A 14,636-nucleotide genomic window follows, 5' to 3' on the forward strand; every position below is an offset into this window, starting at 1 on the left:
TCCATCTCACGGCCCTGAGATCATGACCTGAGCCAAAATCAAGAGCTGGATGCTTAACTGGCTGAGCCACCCAGGTGCCCCTAAGGAAGGTACTCTGGACATTCAGTCTGCAATCTAAATTGCCAGAAAGGCCAGTATTCTGGACCCTGCAAGGCTGAGAAAACGTGTTTTCTCAGAAGGGGGTAGAGGGTACCCTACCCGGACAGAGGTTGTGTAAGCCTGTTGCCAGAGGTGTGGTTACACACTGGAAGCCATCGCTCCAACTGTTCCAGCAGTGCACATTAAGTAGTATATGTTAAATTAAAATTTAGGGGATGGGCAGAACTCATAAGCTAGAAATAAAGAAAACAATTCATTAGGAATTGACTAGGAGCCTATTAAGCTGTTGGGGAATTGTATTGCCAATCCCCAAACCTGGTTTGTAACAGCCTGGGGTTGTTCAATTCCCATAGCAATCTCATAACTCTTACTCTCCTTCCCTTCCCTGGGCAATTCACATCTACAAGAAACTGGTAATGTGTAAAGCCCCCAGAAAGTGTGTCTTCCCAAACCTACCACAGGTGTGGCCATGGAAGACAATGAATGAGGAATAACCTCTGGAGAGAGACGAGGGCCATGGAGGGCGATGAACAGGAGTACCTGCCACAAGAGCGAGGGTTGAACTCTTGCTGTTCTTGCTTCTGAGGATTTGGTCATTGCTATGGAGAGTGACTGCTGTGTTTCCATCCCTCCGAAGTTCTTATTATAATCCTTCTGTATCTTTTCTAGTACTGCGGGTTAGATGTGTCAGGAATTTGTCACCAGGAGTTATATCCAGAACTGATGGAAGGGACCATACATCACCCAGAGACCCGGGACTCTAATCTTGATAGACTAACTGGATGAGGTTTGGGTGCCACCTCTCTTGAGAATGGGGTATCTATCCCATGCATGGAAAGAAGGGTATGTTTGAGTAATCAAAAGAGGGAACTGTGGCTAGCTGCCTACATAATATTTCTTCTCTCCTCTTCCTAACAAAAGTCCATCTGTGTTTAGGGAACAAATATCCAGTCAAAAAACCATGCTTTGGGGCACCTGGGTGGCTCAGTCAAGCGTCTTCCTTTGGCTTGGGTGATCCCGGGGCTCTGGGATCAAGCCCCATATCGGGCTTCCTGCTCACCGGGGAGCCTGCTTCTTCCTCTCCCTCTGCTGCTCCCCCTGCTTGTTCTCTTTCTCTCTCTGTCAAATACATACATACATACATACATAAAATATTTAAAAAGCAAAAACAAAAACCATGTTTCTTAGTGCACCTTCAGAAAGGGGTGACCATAACATACAGTCTTGGCCTATGAAGTCATTTGGTAGGGTTTTCAGAAAGGTTCTTTTTTAATGGGTACTCTTTCTTTTTTCTTGTTTAAAATCCACATGTGATGGCTGGAGCTTTGGCAGCCATCTTGTGACCAACCACAAGGCAAACATCCTTGAGCATCTGTACCAATCCTAGACATTCTCCTTCCAGACTTATTACAGTAGAGAAAAAAGGGCCCCTGGCTTGTTTAAGCCTTGGTAATTAGACAATCTGTTATAGATAAACAAAATCCTTAATGAATACATTGCTTTAATTTACTCTTCACCCTCACATTCAAGATCCAGAATATAATCCTGAGTGTTTCAACTTTAGCCCTGCTACTCTGTCAATTAGTAGCTATCATTAAGTCTCTACCTTGAATTGGGTCAGCAAAACAACAACAACAACAGCAGTGTATGTTTTTACCCCTGAAAGACCTAAAAGAACACATTAATTCATTCAATGGTTTGCCAGCACCATTATGCAGCCCCAGGTGCTGTAGAAAAACCCACAACTGACTGAGAAACACTGAAAATACAAATTATTATAATTCCTTTTGGTTGGTTTATGTTTTCTAAGAACAAGCTAGTGGCTAATTTTTAACTATCTACATGGCTGACTCTAGACCAGTGCCTGTGCGTATGAGACAGAAGTTGATCTAACTTTTATTTCATGCAACAAGAGTCAATTGTGGCAGGGATTATGCTAAGCTAGAGAAGAAATGATGAACAGCCCTGTGGAGGCTGTGGTCCACTGGGCAAAGAGATTGTTAACTAAAGTGTGTGAAGGGCCATGAAATGGTACATTTGTGGGCATATGATGGATTCTGGAAAGTGAAGCTTTATAAGGCCCAAACTGGGGTTTTAGGGGATGAAAGAGGTGTTCCCATATAAATTATAGAAGATGAGGATCCAGATGGGACCTCAGGATTACCACATCCAGTCTTCAATTTTAAAGAAGAGAGAAATACATGTCAAGACAAGACAAAGATCCTTTGGTTTCTGGGTCTAATAACCCTTGAAAAGTAGGAAGAAAGGAAAAAGAAATGAAAAGAAAAAAATTGACCTGGCAGCTATTTTGAGAACCTAATACTTGAAGATATTGCATGTCCTCAAACATGGACTATTTGTCCCAATAACAAAAAAGAGGAATGAATAGAAATTACAGAAATTCATGAAACATCATGCATGTTTTCTATCACGACAAATGCAAAAAAAAAAAAAAAATCTGGGAAACAGAAAACCAAAATGAACACCATAAATTATTTCTGTTACTGCTGAAATATATTCGCAGTGGCTTCAAATACCAAAACAAGCTTGTACATCTGAAGTTAGGACTCTATACTCAGAATGTCAAACTGTGGCCAGCTCTGGATTAATAGTATTTCTGGAATTTAGGTATCTCTCTCTTTTTTTTTTTTTTTTAAGATTTTATTTATTTATTTGAGAGAGAGAAAGAGAGAAAGAGAGAGCACAAATGGGAGGGGCAGAGGGAGAGGGAGGAAGCATCCCAAGCAGACTCTGCAGAGAGTGCAGAGCCTGATGCAGTGCTCGATCTCACGACCCTGAGATCAAGACCTGGGCCAAAACCAGGAGTCAGACGCTTAACCAACTATACCACCCAGGTGCCCCAGGATCTCAATTTGAAAATAACATGCAACTCCGTAACATTTATGGAGCCACACTTTGTGAAACAGCAATCTAATATTTTGAAACAGTTGCTATCTCATATGGATATTTGAAGGAGACAGTCACAACTTTTCTGATTGCAGCACCATAATCATGAGTCACTGTGCATGCCCATTTAAATGTGATCATCTTAATGGACCATCATGTCCACTTTGTATGGACTGGGCAGCCATGAGCCACTCATCTGTCATCGGCAAGCCTACTGACCATATTACCAATATACAGCAGGCATGAGAAGTTCTTCGATTATACTTGAGCTTCTTAAAAAAAATTTTGAGTCTAGTAGACAACACAATGTTACATAAGTTTCAGGTAAACAATGTAGTGATTCAACTTCCCTATACTTTGTTTATACTATGCTCATCACAAGTGTAGCTACCATCTGTCACCACACAACCCTATTGCAAAATCATTGACTAGATTCCCTCCGTTATGCCTTTTATGCAAACTGGAAGCCTGTATCTCCCACTCCTAATTTGCCCCACTTGAGTTATTTTTTTAAAATGCAGACTGACGGGATGCCTGGGTGGCTCAGTGGGTTAAACACCTGCCTTGGGCTCAGGTCATGTCCTGGGATCACTCAGCAGGGAGCCTGCTTCTTCCTCTACCTGCTCTGCCTGTCCTGCCCGCCACTCCCCCTGTTTGTGCTCTCTCTCTCTGACAAATAAAGAAATAAAATCTTTAAAAATAAAAGTCTTATTTTACTGTTATTTCTTTCAGAACAATTGTACTGTTTAGCTGCTTCTGGTGTTTAGAGTTTTGGGTAAATAATCTACTCACTATATTTAAATTCTTAGCATGTAACTACACAGGGTTTGACTTCATCATTAATTAGCAATGATTCAAATATTTATAAAAGCCAGCAATACACTCTGCCGTTAGCTAGCTGTAGGTCCCCAGGCAGGTCAAGTAGCATCTTTGAGCCTCAGTTTCTTTATCTGCCAAATGAAGGGGTTCTACTAAGTTTCTCTCCAGTTCTAGCATTTTCCTGGACTTTGGAGCTGAGTTAGCAAGACAAAGAGGGAGTTGCTAGCCTCATTTAGAAGCATATAGGCAACACATGGAAGTTTTAAACTGCAGAAGAGATGGGCCAAATTGCTTTATCAGATTTTGAATATCTGCCAAGACAAAGGGAGGAAGGGGGGCCCTGGGGTGGTTTTACATTCATGTGCTTATAACCACAGTTCAGCTCTTCCAGAAGACAAGAAGAAATATATCCTACTGAATAAAAGCTCTTTGGAACAGCAGGAAAAAAAACCCCAAAACACACAAGATTTCAAGAAGGGGGAAGCAACTTGCCGGGGGTGGGGGGTGGTACAAGAGGAAATCCGGTGTTTCCACTGAGGCCCCACAGACTCTCCAGTTTGGAAAGGGCCTAAACTGTGTAGAGACCAGCCTCCACTCCCTCCCTTCCAGTGGCTTCCAGGAGTCAGGGCTGGAGCAGTTGGTGCAGAGGCAGTACCCTCAGAGGAAACCAAAAGATCATGGAGCACAGCCCGTGTGCCTCTTTGAGCATTCCCCTTTCCCGGGGCCTCACTGTGGGAAAGGACTCAGACGATGGTCATGAGAAGCAAGTCAAAGTCATAGGAGTGAGAGAAAAGAGAATCCTCACTTGTCTTCTTCCAGGCAGGAGACAAGAATCAAGGATAGGAGAGAAATGAAGTAGAGAGAAAGGAAGACAAGAGATGGCTGAAATTGAAAGGAACTAGCCTGGAAATCATCAAATGGAGATTCTACCTGGGCACTGCTGTGATGACCTTGAGAGAGGAGAAGAAAGGAGGAGGATGAATGCACGGTCTCCTAAGATCCTGCTGTTGCCGCGTCAACATCACCGTGTGGGAACAGGTGCAAAGGCAGAGGATGTGGCCAGAGAAGGCCACCAGTAGGCCAGGGAGATGCCACGAGGTCACCCTGATCTTGTTCAACTTCCCTCATTCACATCTCGTGGCTTCCAGACTCAGAAACATGAGTTCGGTCTCCACATCGAAAGAATGTCTGCCTCTCGAGTGTAAATAAATAGTTACCAGTGAGAGAATTAATTCATTAATTTTCAACTGGAAATGCAATTATGATGCGGGCAGGGTGCTGGCATCAACCTGCTCAATGCCTGCTTTCCCTGTGGACAGGATGCAGACGAAGGCAAGCTTCAGAACAAGGAGAACCAGGGGAGCACACGAGGGCCCCAGCTGACGTACTCTCCACTTGCTCTCCCACCCCAGCCGGGGCTTTGCAGAGGAAAACTGTTCACTTAGCTGAGACTCCCCTACACGAGACAACACTTGGAAAGGTATCCTTAACTTCAGCTCCCGGAGGTTTTCTTTTCTGTCCTCTGCATTAACTACCATTCTATCCATACCCCTTTCTCCAAACTGTATGCTGTGACATCAGTAAGTGTTGATTCTTATTCTCTGAACTACAGGCATAATCACATTTTGGTCCATTCTCTCTAAGATTACTATGATTCGAGTTTTGGATTCTATGTTTTTACAGAAAGTTTCTTAACTTGGGTATTCGACCGTGTACGATCTATGTACTAGCTTCATTCTCCACATACCAACTTGTCTTCTTTGTGTCTAAGTTCAGGCTGTGGGGATGATCTTGCCATTGTCCCGGAGTACCAATGACACCTTCCAGATTTAACAAAACCACAGGAGACCAAAGAGTGGTCACGAAGCAGGCACTCTGCAGCATGGATCTGATGCGTGGTTCCAGAGTGCGCTCAGAACGGTGCGTGTGAGCTTGCGGGAGGCGAGGACAGGAGGGACAGAACTGAAGTCACAAAGGAAAAGCCGGGGGAGTCGATGTTCTTCTTACCACTCCTGACCTGGAGCCCTGCTGAGGAGCCTTATGCTGCTGGAATTCCAGAGAGCTCTAGCGCTTCCCAGAGCCCCGCGGCCCTGTGGCAACATCCCTGCTACACAGATGGGGGAACAGATTGAGAGGGGACCTGCGATTCAGTGGAGAGTCAGAGCACTAAGTGTCCATGACATCACTCGGCAAAAACTCACTTCAGCTTGGAAGCAGGTTCTCGGCCATTAAGGCAGAGCCTGTTGCCAGGGAAATAGGAAATTGGAATTTTTTAGAAAAGACTTTAGAGCTCTCTGTATTGGGGAAAATGTAGGCACTGGGGCATGTCTAAATGGGGGAAAGTAGACAGTTGGATCCATTATGGGTTTAAAGCTTTAGGACAGCAATCTGGTCTTTACACAGCTAGGCCCGCCAAGTAGATGATGTGGGCAATACCCCGCAGATCTGGGAAATTACCAAGATTAGCAAAATGGCCATTACCTGCCACCCACCAAGTTCCCCTGAAGCATTTCCAACAGGCTTTAAGCACCCTGGTCAGATGACTCCAGGTTTGGGATCGTTCCTCTGCGAAGGAACATGTGCCAAGTTGGACTCTCAAGGAATCCTGTGAAAATAACTAGACCTGTTCTCAACCTGAGATCGCAAGTCTCTCTGCCCAAGGGGGTGATTAAAAACTTGGCCTACTTCCCCAGGCAGATGCTCTCGCCCCCTGCGTGGCGGGCCCCCATCCTGGCCCTGCTCTCTCCTGCCCTGTCTTGCCATCACCCTCCCTCCCCACTGTTCTCCAAGACTTGCCATTACGCCTTCCACCCAAGTCTTTCCCACGGGTCTCAAGACCAGAAGAGAAACAGAAAGAAAGACGCCTGGGATTCTGGGGTTCCTGGGTTGCACTAGATAAACACTGGATTCCTCAGGGAGGAGTCATTCATTCATTCACTCCTTCATTCAACAAATATTTACTGAATGCAATAAATAAATTGACATCCTCACCCTCGGGAACTTAAGAGCTAAAGCAGTCTTCCCAGGCCGGGCTCAGCCTCAGGATCCCTGGAGGCTGTGGGGGCTTTCAGATATCTGCACTGATAACAAGTGTCTCAGGTTCCTCCGTTGGGACCCAGCTTCTCTGATGACAGAATTGGTTGGGTAGAAGGAGAGGTGTTGGCTACTCGGTGACTCAGAATGGAGACCATGGGAACAAAATCAGCTTTAAGCTCCTAATGTTTCAGGAGGCCCCTCATTTCCCACCCAGGTAGGGGTGTTTGATTTAGCCAATAAGAATAGATAGTGCCCGGTTAAATATGAGTTTCAGATAAACAGTGAGTAATGTTTTAGTATATCTCGACTTTTGTAAGATGTTGTAGTACATGTATGTCCCATGCAATATTTGGGACTACTACGTTGAAATCGTATTCATTGTTTATCTGATATTCAAACTTAACCAGGTGTCGTGCATTTTTTACGTGGTTACCTTACATCTACCCCATCCCCAAATGAAGCTCTTAGAGCTTTGACCTGCATGCCTCGTCTGCCATTTGTGAAGTAATCCCACCCAACACCCGTGTTCTTGCCTCGACAAGCCTTTCACTTCCTCCTGGATGCAAATACCGCCCATGGGCCACGGCCGCCCACACCATGCAGGCAGAGAGTGAATGAGTCAGCCCTGGGATCAGAGCTCACCACCCCACTCAGAGGCGCTTCTCTTCCTGGCTCCCTGCCATCTCAGCCTCTGGTCTCATGGGCCTAAAGCTGCTACTCCCAGCCCAGTTCCCTTCCTTGAATGCCCCTGCTTGCCTGGACTCTGTGAATCCTGGCCCTCTCTTGCCAGCTGACCTCTTGTCCCGCACAACTCAACTAAAGGATGTCATAAGGATGTCGTAAGGATGAATGGAGAGACAAGGAACAGAAAACTCTTCTATCTAAATACCAGAAGTACTCTACCAGTGACTGTCAAAGTATGATCCTAGAGCCACAACCTCCTGGGGTTTACAATCACAGCTGCTCTGATTTCATCAGTCGTACTTGCTTCTTTTTCTGGGTAAAATTTTATTTGAATAGCATAGCTCAAAACAGTTTGAAAATCACCAGAGTATATATATACAACTAATTCTACGGCTTATTTTGAGTTATAAAGGGAACCGTTAACTCTCTGCAGAGCATCTATTCCCTCTTTTCCACCCCCCGCACAATTCTGATTTTTGCTCAGAGATTCATCCATCTTTCCCTGGGCAGTAGGTGTCTCAGCTCTGAAGATGGGCTGATCAATGGTAACATCCTTCCCTTGCCAGCAGTGGCTTCAAGAATGGGCAGGTGACCCAACATACTCAAGGTCATGAGGTAAATAAAGCCTTCTAGGCGTCTTTCTGAAAACCTTTCGTCACTCCTAAGAGAAAGTGCCCAGAAGCAATGGTCTCTCTTCCTTTCTCTTGATGTCTTCAGGGCTGAGTCCAATATCCAGAACTTCCGCTGCCATCTTTTTTTTTTTTTTAAGATTTTATTTATTTATTTATTTATTTGACAGATAGGGATCACAAGTAGGCAGAGAAGCAGGCAGAGAGAGAAGGGAAGCAGGCTCCCCGCTGAGCAGAGAGCCCGACACGGGGCTTGATCCCAGGACCCTGGTATCATGACCCGAGCTGAAGGCAGAGGCTTTAACCCACTGAGCCACCCAGGCGCCCCGTCCGCTGCCATCTTGATACCAGCCTAAGATGAAGTTTAATGTTGAGGATGGCACATTGAGAAGGAAAATGAAGTTGACATCTTGATGACATTGTGGATCCTGTAGGACCACTGAATACCCTTTCTATGGATGCCTGTTTGGGTTGGATTTCTGTTACTGGCATCCAGAAAACAACCTGTTAGAGATGTGGCTCTGTGCTTAGGGCTTCGAGTAAAAGGGAATGTCAAACACAGACATGCCGATGTAAGCTTCGGAGATTTGCAGCAGTAAATGTGAATCTACCTGCCTCTATTTCTATCCCAGAAGGCAGAAATGTGTGCGTTCTTATTTCTCAGCATAGGAGAACTGAACTAGCTTTCCCTTTCCTATGAGTTTGAGTAAAAACAGGTCTAGTTTAATGTTTGTTGACAAAGTGTTGAAAATAAATGTACTCCTCCCTCTGACAAAACCTCCCTGTTTAAGCAGCCTCAGAACCCCAAGAAACAGCACATGGTGTTTGAACTACCTTATGCATTTTTGGGGGGAGCACAGGCCGAGGTGGAGGTAGAGGCCAGAGTCCCTCAGGCACCTTGAAGGTGCAGAATCCTCCAGCCCATGGGCAGAGCCTGGGCCAGCTCCTCCCCTCTCCACCTTCGGGTGCTTGCATTTCCTGCCACCTTCCCCTCCAGGGAGGGTTGAGCTAACCCCCTGGCTTTGAGGGTAGAGATCCCGCTCTGGAAACTTTCTACCCATGCTCGCTTCTCCTTTTGCAAACATTTCCATAAACCTATAAATCAACTTTTCAGAAGAGGGTTGGAGGCCAGACTCTGGGCTGTTGACTCTTTTGAAAAAGTGAGCTTGCTTCTCAGGGATTCTAAATGGTATAGTAGAGCCACGAGAAACTCACAATATCTTCAATCTACCAGCAAAGACATGACTAAAGTAGTGGATGGCTCCAAGCCAGGGGCTCTAATTTCAGGATGTCAAGACTAAAACAGAGTGAAGGGCGAAAAGAAAATATAATACGGATTAATCATGGACACCAATAAAAACAAACACGTGAAACTGGCAAGAGGATGAAAACAGACATACCAAATCAAGGCCAGTTCATTCCCTAAATATTTACTGAGTCCTACCACCCCATGCCAGGCGTTACCATGAACTGCTAAAAATACAAACTGAATAAGTTCTCTTTTTGCCCTCTAGACATTCCCAATTTTCCTAAGGACAGACATTTCAACAAGATAAATCTCAAGGAATGAAAGAATTCACGACGTGGGATGTGGGACTTGCATAAGGTGGGAGTCATTTACACAAGTCAATTTGTATGGAATTCTCGGAGCAAACATGTAGGTCATGTTTTCATGCAACAGGCAAAAGGGGGGGCGTGGAGGGTGTGCCAGTGTGCTGGGTGGTGGGTGGAGGGTGGGGGAGAGAGATTAATGTGAAGGTTGGGACAGATGACTGCCCTTCCCTCCTGATCCCTTCCTTCCCAATCCACTGGCCTTCCTCATGGAGGCAACAGGTTTTGGGTGGTGGTGGTTTTATTTATTTACTATTTTAAGTGAGGGAATGTTATAACCAGATAGGTGATTTCATTTTAGAAAAGTATCAACATGGGAAAATGCTCACATAACAGGCGAGGAAGTAGGTCACGAAGTAGTTTCGATTGCGTGTCCGTTGTATTAAAGAATGAAAACAATCTCTCTGAAGGGCAGTCACTAAAACGGTCATTGTTTTCATCTCATGGAAGCAAATCTGTGTGGTCTTTCACCTCTAAATTTCTGGCTTTCTAAATGCTTATGAACACACTTTGCTGATTCAAAAACTAATATGCATGTGTGTGTACGTGTGTGTGCATGTGCGTGTAAGGATACGGATGGGATTTCTACGGATTGTGTGAGACTAGACAGCAAGGAGACCAGATGGAAGACCATCCTCATAGCTCAGGCGTGATACCATGACCACATGGACCAGAGCAGTGGGAATGGGGCAGCTTCTTGGGCCATTTCAGAGGCTGAGTGGACAAGTCTAGACACCATGCCAGTTGGCTGGTGGGCCAGGGGATGGAGAAGAGGAGGAGTCAAAGGTGACTCCAGGGATTGGTGAGGCCTGGGGGCTTCCCCAACAGAGGGGCCACTTATTCATGCTGGTTCTGTCCTTTGCCTCACACTCCAGGCATCTGAATATGGCCTTCTTGTCAGAGACCCAAAGTAGACTTCTTGCTTTTCTCTGGTCACACTGGCTACACAAGTAGAGGGAAAAGCCAGCTCCTTCCTTCTTACTGTGACAATGGACTGTCCCTCCCCCATGGTCACCTACAGCACCTTGCTATCCACGCCTATGAAGACTTAGTCGGAAACTCCCTGTCTTAACTTCCTAGGCCTGAGAAAGCCAGGTATGTTATCAAAAGCTCACGCAGCTCAGCCTCTTTTAGGGCGATTCAAACTCCAGTGTGGGAGAATCTTGGCAACAGCTACTCTTCCATCCAGTGACTTTTTTTTTTTAAAGATTTTATTTATTTATTTGACACAGAGAGAGAGATCACAAATAGGCAGAGAGGCAGGCAGAGAGAGGGGGAAGCAGGCTCCCTGCTAAGCAGAGAGCCCGATGAGGGACTCGATCCCAGGACCCTGAGATCATGACCCGAGCTGAAGGCAGAGGCTTTAACCCACTGAGCCACCCAGGTGCCCTCCAACCAGTGACTCTTACCACAGATGTGATAGTCCACCAGCTTAGGAAGGCCAAGGCATTACCCTGGAGCCAAGGAAAGAACACACACACACACACACACACACACACACACACACTGCTGCTCTGTGAGTGCAGCCCTCCACTCCCGCTTCCCCTCGCAATTTCCCAAAGCTCCCGTTCAACAACGAAAATGTGGATCTGATTAGGAGGTCTTGCGTTGGCCAAACACTTGCAGCCCCATTCTCATCTGACAGACAGGAGGGGGGCCAGTTTCCATCAGAAAAGCCAGGGGAAGTGAGTGACAACTACACAACTGAGCTGGCTGGACCAAGGAGAAGGAGCGGCAAAGGAGAAAATTGCCTCTATTAAGTCAAATCCGTCCGGGGATAATGGGCTGTAGAATCGGTTCCAGGCCACCACACTCTCTTTTGCTTGATCACATTAATTTGTCATTTTTTTTTTCCCAGCTACATTTCTATTCCTGCCACCTAATCGAGTATGGGTCTACTGGCCACTGTGTAAAGGCCACGAGGAGCAGGCAAATTCTAACTAGAGGGCAGCACTTAGAATCAGTGGACGAGGCCATTACTCCATGTTTCAAAAGGAAAATGATTTTGATTCTAAAAGTGATGTGATAAAGACAACTTTCAAAAGTTTAGACATAAAGACCTTTGTACTATATTGTGATTGAGAAAGGCTAATCAGAAAACAAAACTTGGTCCGTGGTGGGCTGGAGTTGACTCTTGCTGGTTCCCAAAACCTGACTGTTTTCCATTTTCCAGAATCTCATGAGCTGGCTGACATCAGGTTGGTAATTTGAAATCAGCCACAGAGGGAGTATTTACACCAAGGAAATTGGCAAATGCTACAAATCAGGTCAGCCTCTCCCCTAGCCATTGGTTAAGCATTCACAGGACTCTGCTGAGTGTGATCCTCTTTTCATGCAAAGGCCTACCTATATACCCACTGATGTGCGTGTGTGTTGTGTGAGTGTGTGTGTGTGTGTGTGTGTGAATCAAGAGGTAAAGGAGTTAAAACATTAACTGTTTTAATTCTAGCTAATGAGACTAACATAATATTTTATATCTTCTTTTACTTTATATATCTATTTCTACAGTGAATGCGTATTCTTTGTATAATGACCAACATTCTGGCAAAAGGAGCAGTTCCTTTCCCTTCCGAGCTCTCTGACTCACCCTTTTCCTCTCCATCCTCTTCTTTTATCACCTCTCTTCCTGGCCTCCCAGGTTTTTATTCTCGTCCTAGGCTGGTGCTGAAATCCCAAACGACTCACCTACTTGAGGCAGGCAGAACGCCAGGTAATGAGAACAGGTGACCCGACTCTGGGCTCCAGGTGCACAGAGCTCAAACTCTGCCCACGTCAGGCTCAGCTGTGGGGGTCACTTGGCTTTTGGACCTTTGTCCTGGGCACAAAGCTGTTATTGGTAAATTAACAAAGGAGCGACGGCCAGCTGACGACAGCAGGAATCTCAGCCCGGGTGACCCGAGGCTCTGCGGAACGCCATTTCTCCAGGGATTCATCTCAGCTTTCACCAGCTACATACTGGCCACTCCCATTACCTGTAAGGCGGGTGACCATTTAACACTTTCACATCGAACACCTCATTGTATCCTTGCCAGATTTGGGTGTTCTCCGGATTTAACAGACATAAACCCAGGCAAGGAGAGCCCATGGGATTTACTAGAAGTCACACAGCCAAGAGCAGCGCTGGGACAACAATACAGGATTGATACTGAAACTCGTGTGTTTTTCCCCTCAACTATATTGGGTACTTCACAAGACCCTGGATTTTGGACTGTGTAGTTTGAATGAAACGAGCTCCCGTTTCCTCATGATTCAAGAAGTCCAAGACAACCTTTCAAGTAAAGCGAAAGGGGATGCTCATCCCAGTTTGACTTGGTTTTGGAACCAGTTTATGGTCTCTGCAGGAAGGTAAGAGTCTGCCGCCATGTTCTTTCCTACTCCCTGTATGAGAGGAGACTTTTGAGTCTGAGCTGAATGTCGGCATTATTGCTGGTGTCACTTTTCCACCCTTTTACCTCCTAATCCCATAGACTGTGAATCTCAAAGACCCACCTGATGCCTCCATATTCCCCTGCCTCACAGGAAGATGAGGGCTGGGACAGGAAGGGCTGTCACACTCCATGAGGTCTCCTCCAGCAGCCAGTGGACAATGTGTCCCCAGCACAGTCCAGCTCTGGTCTCCACAGAGCCTCTTGGCTCTGGTTACTCAGCTGGCCTGCAGAAACTTCTGGTCGGCTACAATTGACACAGAAGTCTGACCCTGTGCAGATGGGACCCTTCTAAAAACAAGAGGGACAGTCTCCAGGCACAAGTGCCCAGGAAAGCACGAGCAGCTTTCGAAAAAAGGCAGCACTGATTCCAAAGTTCTTCTAGCCAACTTTCTGAGCTAGACAGGATTTAAAAATCTTATCCAATCCAGCATCGTTTAATGCTATTCCTGGCAGATCAAGGAACCACCTTGATACACAAGACAGGAGCCAAGTAGTCGGGGCTCAGGTGCCCGATCCCGTTCCTCCCCTCAGTGCCAACTGGAGTACACCCACCTTGATCTGATTTACACACTGGGCTTTTTCTTACTGAACTCTTGTTTTAAGAAAGGGTTCTGGTGCCTAAAAATAGTAAGTTTGAAAGTTACTCACCTAATCAAACCATGTTGAAAGGTTGAAACTGAGGTCCAGGGAGGCAAAGTTCAGGCTGAAGTGAGTGGAGGAGTCATGACTTCCTATTACACTCATACCCGCTCTTACTTCAACCATCCTTTGCCTTGGCAGGCCGTTGACCTTGGCCTCATGAAGCACTCCTATCTTTTTGGTCTATCACAGTCCTACTCTTGCCGGTGGGGAAATGATCTAATAGTTTTCAATTTTGGATCTGCACTCACCTCCTTGTTGACTTAGATTTCCGGTCCAGGGACCTTGGCCAATCCAACAGCAGACCTGCCAGACTCTGTCTTACCTCTCTAGCCTCTGCCTCTCCATACAGTGCAAACCTGCATCAACTTCAGTGGTCCTGGGAACTGCCAGAACACCCACATCAACCTGGGACGTAACAGACTACAATAAACTCAGTGCCCCGTGCACAGTCTGCTCTGACTCAGTTATTAAAGATGCCAATGACAAACTCAGGGATGACAAGACAGCTCCACGCAAGATAAGTCCCCAAATGTGCTGTGGCATCCACCCAGAGACTGACACCCCCCTCCCCCCGGAGTTCCGGAGAGTGACAGCACTAGTAAGATAGTCACAGACAATCTCTTCATCACTCTCTACTTCCTCTTTTGTCGAATACGGGGTGGCAGAACTTCATCTATTGTCACAGAGCTTCCCAATTTAGGAACGGCAAACCCATTAGAGTCAAAGCTCACCCCCAAGCTGTTCCATTAAGTCGTGCTTGTCCGCCCAGCTCAAGAATTCT

The sequence above is a fragment of the Martes martes genome (genome assembly GCF_963455335.1).
Source record: "Martes martes genome assembly, chromosome: 5".
NCBI classification, from domain to species: domain Eukaryota; kingdom Metazoa; phylum Chordata; class Mammalia; order Carnivora; family Mustelidae; genus Martes; species Martes martes.